This window comes from Taeniopygia guttata, chromosome 1 (assembly GCF_048771995.1).
Source record: "Taeniopygia guttata chromosome 1, bTaeGut7.mat, whole genome shotgun sequence".
Taxonomy (NCBI): Eukaryota; Metazoa; Chordata; class Aves; order Passeriformes; family Estrildidae; genus Taeniopygia; species Taeniopygia guttata.
Genome location: NC_133024.1, coordinates 51,714,903 through 51,732,713, shown reverse-complemented (window position 1 = coordinate 51,732,713; position 17,811 = coordinate 51,714,903). Strand labels below are relative to the sequence as shown.

The 17,811-nt window shown below is 36.6% G+C and overlaps 1 protein-coding gene across 11 annotated transcripts in view; it reads right to left on the bottom strand.

The window, feature by feature from the left end:
* Window positions 1-17,811, bottom strand: part of PCDH9 (protocadherin 9) — a 670,991-nt gene that overhangs the window by 529,029 nt on the left and 124,151 nt on the right. For 3 of the 11 annotated variants that reach the window (XR_012058678.1, XR_012058679.1, XR_012058685.1), the window contains one exon: window positions 1-17,811. This exon is cut by the window's left edge and continues 22,137 nt beyond it; it is cut by the window's right edge. The exons of the other annotated variants lie outside the window; for them this stretch is intronic. The gene's annotated coding sequence lies outside the window, so the exon portion shown is untranslated. 11 annotated transcript variants of the gene reach the window in all.

Here is a 17,811-nt window from a genome sequence, read left to right as displayed (position 1 = left end):
TAATTTGTTTTAACACAAGCAAGCACAGCAAGGTGACATATAATCAAGCATTCCCAGACTGATGTATTAAAATGCTTTTCTGCCAACTCTTGCCCTGCATCTGTGATGTAAGAATTCTCCTTCATTATTCCTTTTTATTATTTTCCCATGCAGATCATTATGACCCATGCCAATCTTTGTGAATTTAGATGGTAGTAGAAAATCCTTTTCATCAGAGCAAATCTTTTCCTTAAGCATATAAAAGGTTTGTTCATTAAACAACCAAACAGAAAACATTCCTCAATGAAGAAACTACTACTACTAAGATTTATCTATAACAACCCAAAAAACAGTGCTAAAAATGTGTGAGGAAGACAGTGAATCAACAGTACTTCTTTCTTCCAACATGAGACCCCCAGTAATTGGATGTCAGGGAACAGAGAGTGAAATAGGAATATTTTCACATAAATTATTGTATGAAAAAAAGAAATCTATTTGTACCTATATATACTGGCTGAACCTTACACTCAGTATGAATGGCTTTCCCAGCTCTGGTGTTAACTGAAGAAAAAAGATCCATCCAGTCCTGACTGATAAAGTGTAGGAGGCCTCTCTTCAACAGCAACCAACTTCTTCCAAATTGCAAAGCTTTCCAGCTCCCCTAGATTAGGAAAAAATAGACTGGAAAATTGTAGGAGATTGGTTTCTACAGATTCTGTTTACAACTGCAGTCTGTAACGAGACAGGCAGGGCTTGTTCTGCAAAGGAGCTCACCTGTAGCAAGTGTCCTGGAGACGAGTGAGGATGTTCTATTTGTTCCAATAGTAGCTCTCTAGAAAAAATCTGTGTGCTAAGCTGGAATTCTGTCTTCCTTTCTGTCCTCCTCCAATTTTTAGCACTATTATTGTCTTTGCTCAGGCAATCAACCTCAATATCATTAAGGAGACTAGAATTTTAGATGTTTTTAATAAAAATATTATATGTAGAGGAAAAAAATATCCAAGAAGTAATGAAATAACAAGGAATTACTATAAAAAACCCCACATAATCAGATACTGCTTTTATCACATCATATGCATTAAACTTCTCTGTACTGATGTCCTTTTCATCCTAATATACTAAATTAAATATCTGCTCCTTGTAGAATTTGATTCATCTAAACTAGATTAAAATCAAATCATGAACAAAATCAATTTCACTTAAGTACAATAATCCCAGCCCACTAAGGCCCCCTTCTAGTAATCACAATAAATGCTGTCTCTATCACCATTGCCATCCCTTATTTTTCCCCCTAGTCTTTCACTGAATGTATAATTTTCATATCACATTATATATTAGGACCTTGTATATCTTATTCATGTCTTATTAGAATAAGTTGGCCAGGAAGCCAGAGGCAAGACAACCTCATTCAAACATTCCTCCAGGGTTTTAAGGTCAAGTCATTTTTTTAAATTGGGATTGGTATAAACCCCAAGGGATTTCTTGATTTAAGAAAGAACTACAAATATTTAAGCTGTCTTGGGGGGATTATTCTGACATTGGATCGTGGGATTACCTCCTACATAAGACTCAAAGGATTTGGACTGGTTCAGCATCTCGTCAGAAAACTGGGCAAAAATGCTTCTTACGTGAAGTTAATCAGATATTCAATCATTCCTCACTTTAAGCATGTCAAAAGGTGGCAAACAAAGGGAGAGGAAAGCAGTTGCTTTGAGATGCACAGGAAACAAAAGCCATCCTCTGACATACTGGAGTATTTTGGCTTTTTCATAAAGGAGAGCTATTCCTTGTGACAATGGGCCAAAATCTTGAAAAAAAACGCTAAAAATTCCTTACTTACATACCAGCCTTCTCAGAGTTTGCTCCTTGAATTTGCAGATGATCATTATCAGCACAGTGGTATTTAATGAAATATTTTGTAATTAATTAATAACACTTGGCACTTCTATGACACAGCCCATTTCATCTTGGAGCACTTTAGTCTAATAACAAAGTCTGATAACAATCTACAAGAACAGGAAGCTGTGATTGTAGATGATGTAGTTGGGACTATGAGAAGGTTTTAGGTAAACCCCCTCTGTCGTAGTCAGATCCTGGCTTTGACTCAGATCTGAGGCCAGGCTTGAATTGCAGTTGAAACCACCCTGTCAGGAACAGCACTTCAATAAATTCTCCGACCAAAAGCAAGTGTGAAAAATGTCAGTCTCCCTTTAGTAATTTCCACTGCTCTTTTCTTTTTTCTCGTCCTAAAGCAGAAGTCAGAGGGGGAAAATGACAGGAATGATACTTGTTCACTGCTGCAACAATAAGAGAAACAATAGCCAGAAACATCCAGAAAAAAAGAGAACTGTAACTTCTTACCTGGATCTGCCAAATATAAAGGGTCAATGCCAGACCATCATACTGAGAAAAACCTTGCAAATAAAAATGAAATTTTTAAAAGATGCAATGCTGAAAGGAAATCAGAAGTCGCTCACAGAAAGGGGCAATAATGTCTTTTCAAACATGGATCCAATCCCCTCAACTGAACTATTTTTTCTTATAAATTTATTCAACAAATAAAGTGCATACCACAACCCAACCTCATATTTATTAATTTCCCAGTGTGGAAAATTGAAAGACAGATATTTTTGTTTCCTTTCAGTTCACTCACTGGAGAATGAAGAAAATGTCCTTCTTCAAAGGTATAGTCTTTATTCCTTCATCCAATCACAGCATAATCACTACCTGTGCAGCTTCACATACCTCCTGCCCAACATACTGAGCAAAGACAGAATCAAGCTTAGTTTAAAACTCCAGAGGTAGAAGATAAAGGTGACCAGACTGTAATAGTCTTTCTATTTCAAACACAGGGTTTCTTCTGTGTATATTTAAGATAGCACAGGACTTGCACTGTACATAAAGAAGAGATTGTCTATGCTGGAAATAAAAAAAATTTAAAAAAAAAAAAAGAAAGAGAAAGAGAAAACCCCAAACCTAACTAAACTTGACAGGAAACTACTTGACTACTTGCCACTCACTGATGAAGAGATTCCAGCAGCACTAACACCAAGCCCTGCTGATTGGGGTCAGTCACTTTTCAAGCCCAAGGGAACGGTCTTTTCCAACTTCAATCACAATCTCATAACATCCTTATAAATAAACATACCAAGGAACAAAAAAAAAAAAAAACAAAAAGCAGAGGAAACTCGCAGTCACAATCCACACACAACATTAAACTTCAGTAATAATGTTTGTATTCTAGGAAGTCTGGAGACAAGGAATTACTCTTCTTCACACAGATAAAACAAGCTTTATTTGAAGTATGCTTATAACTTCAAATGGCTTAGAAATTTTACATTATAAACACAAAACACCATAAGAAACTTCTAACTTTTTATACTCACAAAAGAAAAACTCCAACAGAATACCTCAGATGCTTAACTAACACAAAAATTAAAGTTCATTTTTAATGCTGAGTTGGGGTAAGATTTTGGAGCTCAGGATCCCAAGGACCCATTTTTTCCATTGAATCTGCCACTGAGTTTTCAAGCAGTCTTTCTCTAAAACTGGAAAACAGAAATCATGATGATTAACCAACAAGTGTAACTTACTCATATTAGTTATATCCCAAAAAACTGATAATTTTACAGAGAAGGCCAACACAGTTAATTCCTAGCACTGTGTATCCTGAGGCAATCCTATATAAAGTTGTGGAATATGTGGAGGGGTCAGGAAGAAGATCTAAGATATTAGCATTAAGTGAAGTCAATTTATGGATCAGAAAGAGTTGTACTGAATACTTATGAACACAAATGTCTATGTGTCTTTTTCTTGTAAAGAATTTATTTTATCTTCTTAAGTATTTTATATGAATAGGAAATATTCCTTTGGGCATTCTTAAATCATCAAAGAAAAATGCATACATATATTACTGAACTTCTTTTTTGCTATTTAAAAATTAACCTGCATCCACAACTATAGATCAATTTCTAGATATAGAGAAAGTCTTAGTATCAAAATACCTGAAGGAATCTCTTGTAATAGAATTTCTGAGATTTAAAAAAAAAAAAAATTTAAAAAATCACTTGGAATTCCACTTTGTAATGCCATCCATCCCACAGAGCACAAAAAATCCCAAAACCAGATACTGCTTAGTTAGCACAAGAGACACTTGCAATTTTTTCCCCACAAATGCCATTACTGCTGGAAAGGAAGCACCCTAACATCATGACACTATAGACAGCTGGTAGAGATTCATGACAACAGCCAGTTCATCATCCTAATCTGATGCAGGATTTAGTATGCCTAATTTAGACTTGCAGGAAAAGGCATTTGACATAATATCTGCATAACCTCTCGATCCTTGGAGAGTCCTTTTTGTTAAAACTATGGTATAATTTTCTCTACCATTTATGTAGGCTACCACTGAATGAAGTTCTGTGTACAGAACAAGTACTTATCTATTCCTTTAGTATTAACCCTGGTGGTGGTTGTATGACATCTGCCACAGTGTGTCTCTAGAGTCAAAATATAAAACACACGGGTCAAACAACAGCACACAATTATCAATACTCATTTGTTTAGTTGTGCCACATAGCATCTCCCAAGTAGTGCTAATGTATTGCGTGTGAAATAGGAGGACCCTATTGCAATTTCCACCTTGTGGTACAAAGGCAGGCAATCCTCTTTTGGAGGACAGTTAAAGAATGGAGGGAAATGTAGCCATAGGGATGCAAACTGTGTTGCATTATCTGTGGGCCAAAGAATGGGCCTGCATAGTTTTTTTACTAATGCAGTCCTAGCCAAAGGGAGAGAACATGTTTCTCTTAGGAAATAAGTCAAATTAATTAATGTTTTTCTGCCAATGTAGAAGCATAAATTTAGCATCCTGTAAATATTTAAGATGAGATTACATTTCCTCTGCAAAATCACGTTTCTAATCTCTTCTAAACAAAAGTACATGCCAACTCCTTGAAAGCAGAAAAACTTTCACCCTATTGAGAACCTAATTTATTTAAAAAAATCAATCCAAAATTAATATTGTTATAGATGAAACTTAAGCCTTTTTCCTAGTGTTTTCTTCTTCTGGGAATCAAACTTGAGAAGTTTAACCATTTCCTTATTCCTGGATAGTTGTATAAGGCAGCTGCCCCAATAAATCTCCTTCAGTGCTTTCTCAGCAGTTTCCCTATCTGATATAACATTGCCAGAATGACATGCAATGATGTTCCATGAAAAGGGACACTGCTTATTTTATCACATGCCAGCAAAAACTGCCTTTTTCACAGGAGGCTTAAGACATACTTTCTCTCGTACTGGTCTAACTTCACTGCTGCACATCATAGTCTGCAGGCACTCTTCTAATAATAGTGCTAATTATTTCAGGATAAAATACTCAGTGGTGACATATCTATCTGGAACCCAGTTGCAGGACTGTGTAGATCTTGTTAGGTTGTCAGCTTCTTCTCATACTTTGATGTGCCAGAGAATAGACTTGTAAAAGCCGGCAGCTGAACAGAGTTGCAGAAAGTAATCAATGGAAGATGATTGGATGCATATCCCACCCCTCGGATAGTGCCTCACGTAACTAACCTCAGGCTGTAGAGCCTTCCAGCACGCTGCCTCCCATTCTTCAGTCAAGTGTTCCAAAAGGAGAGTAGTCATATAATTTCTTTAATTCTTAAGCAAAATTCAGGAACAGGAGATGTTACCTATCCTTGGTATTTCTCCTTCATACAAGCATGTATACTGTGTCCTGGGCATGATTTTCAAGTGATAAGCTCTTTGCCCAGGTGAGAGATTTTCTTTATCCCAAGAAAACTGTCAAGGAAGGATCCCAGAAGGAAGAACATTTTCATTGAAGATGCAAAAGGCAGGGCTTTTAGCAAACTCGAAGCTTCAGTATATGAAAATCTGTATACATATACTGATGCAGCAGTGTTGGAGGTTTTACAAGCATATATTTTGGCACATGAGAACTTTGACATACTGGTATATACCAAGAGTTTCCAGATTTCATTCACAAATGCTCAATGCATTTGTGGGGTATTTAAGCTATGGCTGATAGGCACCAAAGCCTAAGGAACTCCATTTGCAAAAGCTCACAATAATAATCTGAAATTCACTTGAATATGACATGAATCAACTATCAAGATATTTGGAAATACAGCAATCATTTCCCAGTAATGAAGTAACGTATTAGTAGCTACTCTGAGATTCTGCCAGGTATTTGAAAGGTGTTGCATCATGTCGAAGTATGTGACATTTCACATTTTTTTACCAATTAATACAAATTTATAAAAAGCATCAAAACAACTGTTTTCATTAAAATATAGTCAGAAAACATTTTAAAAATTTATAAAATTAATTCTAAAGTAAAACCTTAAGTTAATTTTACAAGTATTCTCTCAACATTTTTATTTTTTGATTTTATTTGATGTGTCCCTTTTATGAACACCATATGAAGCTGCTGGTTTCACACCTTATACTCACATTTTAATGCACGGAATCATGGTAACTGGCAGTTAATTTGTTTTTAATTGTTAGAATTACATTTTCAAATAACTTTTAATAATTCTGAAAGTGATTTCTCCAGCTATTTACAAGACAAAGGTTTCGAACTCTGCAATTGAAGATTTAATGAAATTGATTGATTTAATGAAATTGTTATCCCATTCAAAGGTAGCAATATTATCTGCCACAACCTGCACAAGAACACAAATCACAAAAATTTAACATGATGCAAATGGAAAAATATAAATGGTCTAGGAAGACCCTGCTTGAGCAGGGAGACTGAAACAGATGACATATTGTGGTCCCTTCCAACCTTACCCATTCTCTAATTCTGTGAAATGCATTAAAATCCAAAGAGATTCTTATAGTAATCATGTGGTAGTAAGGAAATTTAACACAATCCCTTGCATTCAACTCCTTGCAAAACTCCCTCACATGCACACGATTTTTCTTTTTTAAGATGTGAACTCAGTTTTGAGGATCTGTCTTCAATTTGAAGGAATGTGGGCAGGGACAACCCAAGCCTCTTCTCATATATCTGGTTTTAGAGAGCATCTGAGTCATCAGGTCAGCCACTACCAAACCACACACCCACACTTTTTGACAGTCATTTAGACAGAACCTCTTCAAGGCATCAAATAAATGTTTGATAATTTTGTAACCAGCCTAGCTGGAAATTTCAGAAAGGCCACAGTAGCTTCTTTTCATTTGCAATGTTAAGATATATTTTGAACTTGGCACTTTTAACCACAGCAACAAACATTCAGAAGCATCCACTTTTGCTGTGTTACTGCTTGGATTTTCTCTGCTCTCACTGCCCTCCTTCAACCAGGCACAGCTGCCATGTGGATGACAGCTACAACTTAAATAAACAGAGAAAGGGAAAAGGGAAACAAGAAGGCAAAGAAACCTCAGCTTATAGCCTTGCCAGACTTGCTCCCTTGTCTTTTGCTTTTCTCAGACTGGATAAAACGAGAAACTAATGGAGCCTGCAGAGAAAAGAAGAATGCAGGGAAAGTGGGGGTACACTGGTCACTAAGGCCACCAGATATTGCTTTGTATAAAAATAAACTCCACTGATGTTAAAATGTGTAATAATTCATAAATTACAGCCCAAAATTAACTGCTTTACTGCAGTCTGCTGGTACTGTGTTAGCTGTCAAGACTGAAACAACTGTGTGCTCAAAGGATGTAAGATACTAGCTGCAGATTTAATGCTACCTCCAATTTGCTCCTACTCCATCACATCTGAAGATGAGAATCTCCTCAAATTCCCTGTAAAGAATAACCACAGCATCAAACCTGGGCAGTGTCTCCCCAGAAAAACTGGCTCCAAAATGCAGGGCTGTTCTTAGGATGCCATTAAGCATAAGGCAGTGTCTTCATTTGCCTTCACACATCAGTAGCTAACTCATTATTCTTTTGAGTAATCCCCCATATAGGAAAAAAAAATATAAAGTGTAAATCCACATCACTGTGCAGCTGTGCTAGCAGTTCTTAGTGATTTAAAAAGAAGCATAATTGACAGGCTTTTAGAGGCAGCTGCATCCTGTCCTCTCAGCCTTAAGACATTGCTCTGGGTAGGGCTAGCTTGTGGGAAGGAAGAAAGGCTGCTGCTGAAAAAGCTGGGAATATAAAGTAACTAAATTACATGAGAAGTTTAGGAGGTGAAAGGGTGTGAAAATTTGGAGAACATGAAGCTCTACTGAGCAGATAAAATTGTTTTAATAGAAGAAGCCAGTTGTAGTATTTCAAAAAAGCAGAATAGGAAAAATTATTTTGGAGTGCTGTGTTATATCTCAAAATTGCACCTTCCACAAAAAATTTGGCTTATTATAGCCAAGAACTAAGATACCACTTGGTTATTTAAAACACACTTTAGTTCATCTATCTTTTCTATGTAAATCCAGCTCTTTATAGGAATTATAGAATGTTTTGGGTTGGAAGGCACCATCTAGTTCCAGTTTTTCATCTAGCTGTTCCATCTAGTTCCCTGTCGTGGGCAGGGAACTTTCCACTAGATCAGGTTACTAAAGACCTCATTCAGATAGGAATGGCTTTATATAGAAATAAACTTATACCAAATAATGTATTTAGCCTCTACCTGTTGCTAAGTATTTCTGTGTTTATGGTAACTTGTGAATATTTCTGCTAGCGAAAAAAAAAATATGTATATTCCAACAGTCAGCTAAAAGTTGTCATTAAGCATTTGAAATTGGTAACCTTGATAGAGATATACTCATAAAACATGACCTTTTATTTTTAGGTGAGTCTAGCAACAAATCATTGAATTATGAATAAATACAGCTTTGATATTTCCAGCCTTTTTCCAACTCTTCTAGGCTAGAATTATTTCAGTGACTATTATAACAGTACATTATTTGTTTACAGTAATTGAACTGAGCAATCAACACAAAAACAATGTGTTTGAGAGCTTCTCCACTTGTGTTACAACAGTCATTTATTAAATTACACACAGATGTCATTCAACTCCTGGAAAGGACTGCCCTCAGGTTCAAGTTTGGATTACATGTATACATTGGCATTCTACTATTAATCTTTCAGCCCTTTTTATTTTTTCTTACAATCTGAGTTTTTTCTTGAGTTTTCCATATTTCAAGAGAATTAATGTGGTTTCCTTTGAGATGGGGACCTGGGTGGTAAAACTGAATCATGATTAGAGAGCAAAGCACATTTCTGTTCTAATTCAAAATCAGTCGGGGAATTTGACATTGTAACCTCATTTTCTGATTTCTCCCTTTCATTTTGTACTGCTTCAGTCCATCTCAGCACGACACAGTTACAATACTAATTTTATTTTCTGACACATGCAAGTTTCTACTCCTAACTACTGTCACCTACCAAAACAGGAAGCTAAACTGAGCAGAGATGTCCAGACTGTAGCAACTTGAACTCAGAAGCAACCTGAGGAAATCAAAGACTTTCCTTTTCTGTATTTCAGCTACCAGCAGCCTATGGCAGTGAATTTGAACTAAATAAAAAACAATTGTCAAGGTTAGAAAAGACCTCCAAGAGCCTAGAGTCCACCATTAACTTAGCCTACCACGCTGACCACTAAACCTAACCCCAAGCACCTATCCCCATGTTTTTAAAACTTTCAGGGATGATGTTTCTTCTGCTTGCCTGGGCAGTTTGTTTCAATGCCTGACCATCACTTCAGTGAAGAAATTTTTCTTAATAGCTGAGCTAAAACTCTCAAAGTGCAACCTGAGACCATGTACTCTTGTCCTACCACTTATTAACTGAGAGGGAAGACTGACACCCACATGGGTGCAACCTCCTTTCAGGTAGTTGTAGAGAGCAATAAGGTCCTCCCTAAGCCTCCTTTTTTCCAAACTAAACCCCAGCTTCCATCAGCCACTCCTCATAAGGCTTGTGCTCTAATCTTTTTACCAACTCTGCTGCCCTTCTTTGGGTACACACCAGAACCTACATTCAAGATGATCTGGAAATGTGAAGAAACTGTTTTAGTAAAATCCCAACTAGAGTTTTCAAAAAGTTCTGCAAAGGTTCCTATTGTACTGTTTAAGGAGTTCATGTACAGATAGAGAACTTCAAAGGTAGTTCTTTCTCTTTTGAGTTCTACTTCCCTTGGAGGACTCACCCTATGCCAAAAGTTATAGTTAAATATTATAACCTGACATCCCCTGATTTGGCCAGTGGTTGCCATTTAAGGACAAGGTGGTACATGGTAGTAGCAGAACTCTTACAAAAAAACTGGCAAGTCCAATCATTTTTATTGTAATGTTGGTTGGACAATCTGACTCTGATGGTAGAATACCTCAATTTTTTTTCCCTCCATAAGTCTGTCATGAAGTTCTAGCTTGACACTGAAATGCAAACAGAATTTAGACATAATCTGACCTGTACTGAGTAGTGGGACTCTGAGAGAAGGTATGATTGGAATCCATTTTTATGGCTCAGAAATTGGTAGCTTCTTCCAGCTCTGAAATGCTAGTAGTGGATCTGTCCTAATATCAGGAAACAAATCCCTGATGACTTTTAATGGATAAAAACATAGCCAGTTTTTATTATTAAACAAATTAAAAAAAAAAAAAAAAAGGCCTTACACTGCCCCCTTACACTCTAGAGGAAAGACATTTGTACAGGGTTACTGACTGAGCACAAAAGGAAGAAGGAGTTAACATCTCATGTTTCCCTAGGTAACTGAGGGTGACCTGAGGGGCTTATACCTCCTTGGGTGGCAGCATCACCACAGCCTACCCCTGGGGATTAGTAAACAACCTGAAATACTGCAGAAGTATTCACTTTCCATAAGGAGAAGAGAAATCTCTGCCAGGGCATAAAGACCTTCCTTACTGGGATATTATGCCTATTCCAAGCTTAAGCCATTGCAATGCCTTCAGCAGCTGTAGCTCAAGCAGTTCATGTCTCCCACTCTCCCTCCCAGAAATCTTTAGTAGACATTGAGCCATTTGTTTGTAAACAAATGTGCAGGGCAGTTTGGGAGTAGGATGTGTACTTAATATCAGTTTTGTTTTTTTTTTTTTCTTTAGGTAGATTAATATTCTTTTTTTTTTTTTTTTTCCCACTGGAATAAATTATGTAGGTTTAGAGAAGTAACAAGTGTTATGGATGCTGCAGCAGGTATCCAGCTATTTTAAAATAAAGCAATATTTCCAATTTGCAGTCCCAATGTGCATTGGCCCAGCCCTATGATTTAACAGTGAGGGCTTTGTTTTATTCTAGACATTAAAAAGAAAGAGTTTCTGCATTTTAAATGTCCATTTACTCACTTGTCACTTTCCTAGTAAGAGTGTCCTGGCACTGAGGTAATGATTTATACAGTGCAAAGGTACTACTCTGGAAAACAAAATCAAGCCTTAATGCACATTAAAAAATAGGGCTTCAAAGAATAAAAAAAATCAGAAGAATTTATTAGAAAGCTTTTAATAGTAACAAAACCACGAGACACCTGATTCATAAAATCAACTGACTATTCTGTGTCAAATACCAGGGGTTATACAAAGAAACAGTCTTACTGGCCAGAGTATTTATTGCTGTCAGGTACCTCAGGAGTATATGCCATAGCAAGTGATGCCAAATGGAAGTGCTCTTACCCTTTCAGCCCGACCAACAAATACATACGTGCACACAGCCATCACCTTGATCTTAGCGGTATCATTAAAAGGAAGAAGTAGCTTCAATTTGCTTGGTTTGACTTGAGAGAAGGCAACCAGTCAAAACTATACAGGTCACTGTAATAGTCTCTTCGAGGCCCACTGGAAAAACTTTGTACCTTAGCAGGCTCTGCCATGCATGTTTTCACATGGAAGCAGCCTTTTGCTTCACTGCAATATGCACTCCAGCTCTCCCAAGCAGGAGTCCTTATCTCCAACTGTAAGCCTAGAGGTACTATCAATCACATGCCTTATGGTCTTTTTCAGTCCTTGCATTTAAGGCATGCATTGAATCTGCCCCAGGGCATGTGCAAAGTAAGAAAACTAGATTTCTGGTATTTCCCAACTGGCACACTAGTCTAATGTTAAAGCACTTTATTCCTGAGTCTACCTATGCAGCACAGAGGGAGTATAAAGCTTAATTAATTCATGTCTGTAGAGTGTGAGCTTCTCAATAGAAAGAGACTGTGTAAGTAGAAATTACTACTATTAAATCAGGTATTGGGGGAAATGATCACACTTAGTGCACTGAAACTTCTGTTCCTCTGTTCTTTAAATAGCAAGAATGCAAGCAGCAATGTCAATGGAGACTGCATTCCTCATTGTACCTTAGTTTGTTCATAAAGTTCAAGCCAAAATGAATTCTCCTGACACCTGTTCTGGCACTTTGTACTGAAACCTACGCTGGGGACAGCATCCACTCTTTGGAAGTGCAGACATTTCCTAGGTACTACGTGTGGTCTCTGTGGAGGATGAATCAGTTATCCTGGGTACTTTCTGTTTACAGTCCCACTGACTAGAACTGGCATCTGCTACAAAATGACAGTCTCTTGTTGAAAGAAAAATACTTCAGAGCAGGTCCTGGATAGGGGGATAAAAGTACTTTGAGGTGGGATAAAAACAAGGCCAAAGGGAATGAAGAGAAGAAACCAAAAAAAAGAAATCTCAGTATTAGCAGGATGATAATTACAACTTTCATACAGATAGGTGCTTATGTAAAGAATTCTAAAATTAGTTAACACAGTCTGGTAATTTGCCTCAGTGCCAAATATGCAGTTATTTTCCATGTTTGATAATGTTATAATGATATTTCAAACAAACTGAGTATGGAAAAGTATATGAGTTCCCAGTCATAATGTCTGAGTTCTTGTTTGTGCTGAAACAAGTCACTTAAAGTTCCTCATATGGGAAAAAATAAGATGTGTCTGTTTACAGTGATGAAAACAACCTGATATATTTTGCAGTGCTTTAGCAGAGGCTGCCACTTTTCAATTATGGCACTACCACAGGAAGTACAAAGGTGAGATCTTAAGTGTAAGTCTTATTAGTTACACCATTAATAGTGTGAAAGTGCAGTGAGGGTAAGTGAGGACAATGACCACTTTATGCATTGTCATAGTGCTACTTCATGTATCACCACTTCCTTTATCAGAGTCTATCTCACTCATAAAAGGGGTTTCATCAAACACAAAAGGCAGTGAGCAAGAACAGAAAATCAAAGAGGAGTTTTGCACTGTTGTTTCCTTTCTCAGCTGCTAGCGCCGATCAGTAACACTGAGTTCACTTCAGCATTATATTGTCACTTTTTTTTACCCCTTTCCTTTTCCCTACAGACTCCATTTGTATCTGGGGCCTGAGGTGCAATGCCTTGGCATGCTGTTAAAAGCATTAGGATGAAGAAATCCCAAGGCAGTACTTCGCTTGTATAGTGTTTTTATAATTTCATCAACTGGACATGTCTTCTATGTTTACTTGCAGAGAAAGCAGGTGTGTGCATGGGTGTCTGCACCTCTGTGTGTGTATGTGTACATGCAATGATGATGCTCAGCCAAAAATATTTATATCAGCTGCTTAAAATCTAGAAGCTACGGACACCATATATAAAGAAAGCTAAGGCTTTCTCGGCTGCAACGATAGGGAGGGAAGGCAAGAACTATTCCAAATCTTCATATTCTCCATTCCAAACTATATTCTCAAAGTTCATGTTCCACATACGTCCACCACCCAACATTTAACTCCTGAAGATTATGTTGCTACTCTATATTACAAAAAAGTATCAGACAATTCAGACCAATGCATATGGTAGGAAGCCTGTCAAATCCCCATTAACCTTTCTCTAGTGTCACAAAGAATATTTACTTAGTCTTTCCAGACTCTACAGATTATTTTGCAGACTTCCTTTCAGCTGTCATCTGAGCAAATGAGAGATGCCACAGAACTTCCCAAAAGAGAATTTTGAAAGAATTGATCAAAGTTGCGCTATCTTGAGATAGAACTGGAACACTATGTGGAATTAGAGACAGGTTTCAAGTTTGCTTTAGACACATGGTTTTCCACTGCTCATCTCCCCATACCTTAAAATGCCTGTACAGATAGAGGGCATCTCTTGGTGATAGCCAGAGAAACAATGTAATTTAAGGAAATTTCCCTATGCTTGGAACTAAATGAATTCTACAAAGTCCCAGAGAAGTGACTCCAACTTCCTCTCCTCAGCCAAGAAACCCACTAGGAGTGTCAGAGGTTTTTTTTTTTCTCTATGGCTCACCAACCTTGATGAATGAGTGCAGCATAACCAAAACCTTATAGAAAAAAAAAAAAAGGGAGGGGTTTAATTACAAAAATAAACATTACCAAAGTAAGCAAAAAAGAAAAAGGTTAATTTCAACATGGAAAGCATCTATGTAGCAGTGTGGGAATAAAGTGATAACACTTCTGACATTGCTATTTTGTGCTCTATTGGCTACACCACCATTAGTGTATATGCAAAACTTAAGAAGGCCTAGTGCTTTAAACTGAAGAATTTGCATGCATTTAGGAAAACACAGAACTGCCAAAGCATCCCTGCAAAGTAACTGAATGAATGCACTGTTGCTATATAAGTTTAGTAAACAGCAGGACATGCTACTTACAAAAAAAGAAAGATGATAAAGAAGAGGAAAATATCCAAACAGGTAATGCAAAACAACTCCCTGTACCAAAGTTCCCTAAAGCAGCCAAAGCATTCAGAAGCCAGTCAATTTTATTTCCTCTCACATAAATCACTCCACAGTTTTTACAAAATAAAGAAAACAGTGAATATATAATTGTGCAACATTGTTTTAAAATTAAAGAAATTCAACAGTACAATAGCTAAACGATTACAATATCAATCAAGGGATGTTTTTTCAGCTTTTTTTCTTGATAACAAGCTAATATTCACCAATATTCATGTGTGTTCATCTCTCTTACTTAGAGGGGTTCACACTATCAGGAACAGAGTGGTTTTAGAAAGGAAGATAGATAGGCACATTTTCAAGGAAAAATAGTAAAATGTTTCCTAGTATTCACATGAAAGTGATAGGAAAGTTTGCATATAATAATGAAAGAATTAATAGATTCACTCTTTGGTATACTCTATGGTCAAGATTTTCTGCACACAACATCATGAAGAATTTTTCAGTATATCAAAAAAAGGAAAGTGCAGAGGACACTATGGACTTAGAAAAAATGCAGGTTAAACACTAAGGAAAAAACATCTTTTACCAAGAATAAGGATAATGATGCACTAAAAATATTGCATAAAAAGAGACTGCTATTTTCTGCCACTGGAAGTTTGGGGGTTTTTTTAGAAGTATATATAAAATTTATCAAAAAGTCTTTATAGATAGGTGAATCTGCTTTTTGGCAGACAACTTTCTTGAATGGGTGATCTTTTCTGTGTTTTGCCAGAGGAAACTAAGAAGATATACAAAGAGGAGAGGCAGGAAAAGAGAAAGATATTTTAGTTCAGTAAACATTCCCATATTGCTCTAAATCATGACTCTTGAAGATGACTTATCCATGATACATGATTCAGAACCTTCTTCAGAATTTATGTGGGAAAAATTTTAACCTATGTGCAAAAGTGATAGATGCTGTTACATTGAACAGAGTTATACTGTGGGATTCAAAATATCTGCATTCTATGCCTGATGCTGCTTGTGACCTAAAAGGTGATTCCAGTCGTGACACTCCACTTGACTCTGACTTTCACAGAACATAAAATAATATTCACATTCTTTTTCATGTACTTCTAGATCTCTTGGTGCAAATCCAACAAGAGAGCTACATATTATTCATTATATTGTTGATGTTGTCATGTTGCTATCACTAATATTAGCAATAATTATTTTAACCTGTTTTAGCTGACACAATCCTTAAATCAAGATAATCAAACATCTTTTAAGAATGGACACCCATGATGAAAGTTTACACTTTTCATTATTCAATATTAAGACAATGTGAAAATATAACCATGACATTGCTGTCAGTTTAAGGATTTTGTGTGTTTTTAACTTAACTTCAACAGCGGTGTAGTTTCCCTTTCATATGAATCATTCCATTCTAAATCATGTCAATTAATGATAAAACTAAAATGTACCACAAAAATATGTCTTTGGACCACCTCATCTACTGGTCATTTACTAAACAGCACTAGCACTACCAAGAAAATAATCACTGCTAGCAAACGTACAAGAGACTGAAAGTCAACCCACTGTTAACTTTCACAAATACTCCACGGATTAGTTTTATTCCTGGACAACTAAGACTACACCTATCCCAAATTATATTTTAAACAAACTTTAAGACTTAAAAGTATTCTCTAGAGGCATTTTTCCTGCACCCACCTTCTTTGTAAACTAGCAAATTTTAATAATGTAGACATAGGTCACTCCATGACAGTTAGCTTCTTTGGCATCAGTAATCCCAGGCACATTTAATTTCCTAGTGCAAATCTTGCCAAGCATGTCTTACATTAATTAATCTAATTTTTATTCTATTTTGAGCCAAAAAGAAAGCAAATGGCTTTATTTAGTAAAAGGTTGCTGCAGCTAATTGGCTCCCGTTTTACTTCCTCATCTCCTGGTTCTGTCCTTTAACTAAAAGACAGTTTGACGTGCAAATATTTAGGTGCCCCTTGGATATTACCTAGTAGGTGTAACATCTTCACATCTGATATATCTGCTCACCTTACAATAATCTGTTAACCCAATCAAATAATGTACTTTACAAGGCCTATTGTTTTGCAAGACTTTTCATCAAGTCCATAAGCTGTAGCTGGCTTCCCTTTAGCATAAAAGTTCCCTTTCTAGTAGCACAAGGAATCTCAGGAAAAAAAAAAAAAAAGTCAGAATCAATCTTGTTGCTTCAGAAAGGTATCTACCACTTTTAATGATTGAAAGTTTACTGTACATGGCCCAGCCTAGTGGTAAATCTGCTTTATTATGCTACCACTGTATCTCACAGATAAAATTTGTAGCTTTTTAATATAATATTTTTGGCTTGGGACTACTCTTTTGTAACACATGGTGACTTCTAACAAGAACTTCTCCTCCTACATTATTGAGATGTAAGTGGACTTATAAAACAGGTAAGTGGTGGTCTTCATGAACTGAAGATGCAGTAGTTTACACCTCATTGAAATGACAAATACTCAGATTAATAACTAATGTATTATTAATGCATATTTATTTCCTCGGCTGTATTCAGTTTTATAGCAGGATGCATAATTAATATACTATTTTAATCATGTAATAATAACAGAAGTCTCACGAAAGCAATACACAACTGGTTTTGTGCAGTTAGTGATGTCTAGTGGGAAGCATTTTCATGTCAACTATAAATAAATAATTAGAAAGATAAACGAAATGCATGTCACTGGTATTATTAAGGCAAAAGGTCTTTCTATAGTTTTGCTAAATACCAGCAAGAGACACTGTGAGGTTTTGTTTCTGTTGTTTGTTTTTTAACAAGCCACTTGAAAGAGAATGGATTGGAAAACTCAGCCACTGAATTACTGCCCTGGCCTTCTTATAAGGTTTGATGTGCCTCAGTGGTTTATTTCTCATAAGCTGCTCACCCAGCAATAGGGAAAGCAAGCTGACAAGAAAAATGGTTGGCAGAGGAAAAAAAAAGGGAGGGTGGACAAAAGCATTGATTTCTTTAAATGGAGAATGCAGGTCTACACACTTGAACAGCAGAATGCACAAGTAAACAAGAGAAAGCACTAGCCTGAGGACTGGCAGTCCACTGTAATTCATGATAAAGCAAATGCAAGTTTTTGGCATCTTTCTATGAAGACTGTTGTGCTTCTGCCCTTGTAACAGGACACCTCTGTAAAGATCTGCACTGAAGATCTAATGTATCTCAAAACTGA